The sequence below is a fragment of the Marmota flaviventris genome, chromosome 7 (genome assembly GCF_047511675.1).
Source record: "Marmota flaviventris isolate mMarFla1 chromosome 7, mMarFla1.hap1, whole genome shotgun sequence".
NCBI classification, from domain to species: domain Eukaryota; kingdom Metazoa; phylum Chordata; class Mammalia; order Rodentia; family Sciuridae; genus Marmota; species Marmota flaviventris.
In genome coordinates, this window is record NC_092504.1 from 107,774,477 (window position 1) to 107,776,713 (window position 2,237).

The 2,237-nt window shown below is 40.4% G+C and overlaps 1 pseudogene; it reads right to left on the reverse strand.

Moving 5' to 3' along the window:
* Positions 1 to 1,348: 1,348 nt before the first annotated feature.
* On the reverse strand, positions 1,349 to 1,763 carry LOC114085453 (glutaredoxin-1 pseudogene; annotated as a pseudogene).
* Positions 1,764 to 2,237: the final 474 nt, after the last annotated feature.

Genomic DNA, 2,237 nt, shown 5'->3' on the forward strand with positions numbered 1-2,237 from the left:
ACTTCAGATAGAGCCCTAATATCCAGAGTATACAAAGAACTCAAAAAATTAGACAATAAGAGAACAAACAACCCAATCAACAAATGGGCCAAGGACCTGAACAGACACTTCTCAGAGGAGGACATACAGTCAATCAACAAGTACATGAAAAAATGCTCACCATCTCTAGCAGTCAGAGAAATGCAAATCAAAACCACCCTAAGATACCATCTCACTCCAGTAAGATTGGCAGCCATTATGAAGTCAAACAACAACAAGTGCTGGCGAGGATGTGGGGAAAAGGGTACACTTGTACATTGCTGGTGGGACTGCAAATTGGTGCAGCCAATTTGGAAAGCAGTATGGAGATTTCTTGGAAAGCTGGGAATGGAGCCACCATTTGACCCAGCTATTCCCCTTCTTGGTCTATTCCCTAAAGACCTAAAAAGAGCATGCTACAGGGATACTGCTACATCGATGTTCATAGCAGCACAATTCACAATAGCAAGACTGTGGAACCAACCTAGATGCCCTTCAATAGACGAATGGATAAAAAAAATGTGGCATTTATACACAATGGAGTATTACTCTGCATTAAAAAATGACAAAATCATAGAATTTGCAGGGAAATGGATGGCATTAGAGCAGATTATGCTAAGTGAAGCTAGCCAATCCCTAAAAAACAAATGCCAAATGTCTTCTTTGATATAAGGAGAGTAACTAAGATCAGAGTAGGGACAAAGAGCAGGAGAAGAAGATTAACATTAAACAGGGATGAGAGGTGGGAGGGAAAGGGAGAGAGAAGGGAAATTGCATGGAAATGGAAGGAGACCCTCAGGGTTATACAAAAGTACATACAAGAGGAAGTGAGGGGAAAGGGAAAAATAATACAAGGGGGAGAAATGAATGACAGTAGAGGGGGTAGAGAGAGAAGAGGGGAGGGGAGGGGAGGGGAGGGGGGATAGTAGAGGATAGGAAAGGCAGCAGAACACAACAGACACTAGTATGGCAATATGTAAATCAATGGATGTGTAACTGATGTGATTCTGCAATCTGTATTTGGGGTAAAAATGGGAGTTCATAACCCACTTGAATCAAAGTGTGAAATATGATATATCAAGAAATTTGTAATGTTTTGAACAACCAACAATAAAAAATTAAAAAAAAAAAAAAAGAAACACAAGCTAAAGAGAAAAAAAATTTTTTTGGATCAGTGAATACTAAACCAGAACTTGTCATGGTTTTCTGGAACCCAAAGGACCAATCTAGAAGAAAATCAGGATGTTCCATCAACCTTCTTGGCCCTGTGGTTAGGGACAAGTTGGTCCACTTTTTAATATGGAGGCAAATGAAGAAAAAGCCGTTTGTGCTAAAAAATCCCATCCACCAGGAAATGCTGTCCATCTTCGGTGCTGCCATCCAGCTCTATAGGAGGATATTGGTGTGGACATCTGCTCCACTGTAAATACTTCAGAGCTCCGATCTGCTTCAGCCGCGTCAGATTCCCCGCTCTCTTGCATAGTTATTAGATCACTGCATCCACCTATACAATCTTTACCAATAAAAACTCGAGGTACCGTTCTCACACCTGTGAGCTGTTGCAAATAATTTTATATTTCATTTGTGTCACCGGTGGCTGTGATATCGACAAATTCCAGAAGCCCTTGTTTGAAGGGCAGTTGACTGAGGATCTCCTGGATCTTTCTGCAATAGGAGCAGGTGGGCTTGATGAACACAACGACCTTCCCTGGCTGGATTTTGCCGTTCTCAAACTCCTGAGCCATGTGGACAGGTTGTAGTCTCCTGGGAGGAATCCTCAGTCACAGGTATTGCTCGGATTGTTAAGCCGCCTTCTTCCCACTTTTAATAAATGCTTAACTGTGAAATAATTTTTGTTCTACAAAAAGTTGCAAAGTATAGGAAAAAAGTTGCAACAGTATAGAAAATTTCTGTGTGATGGTTTCAGGTTCCAGTTCAGGAGATTATATTACATCTAGCTACCCTTCTTGAAGCAAATGCTTGCAGGAATAAGTGAGCTGGAATAAGTGGGATAGGAACCACTTAAGGCTGTGGTAATCTTGGCACATCATTTAGCACATCAGTGGTGTCCTTCCATATTGCTGCAATGAGTTTGGGGACAAAGCTTGATATTTTTATGTTTGAACTTTAAGGAACATATTTTTGTTTTTATGATATTTGATTAATGCATCATCTCACAGTGTAATATGTTTTCCTATTTATTATATGAATGTCTAGGT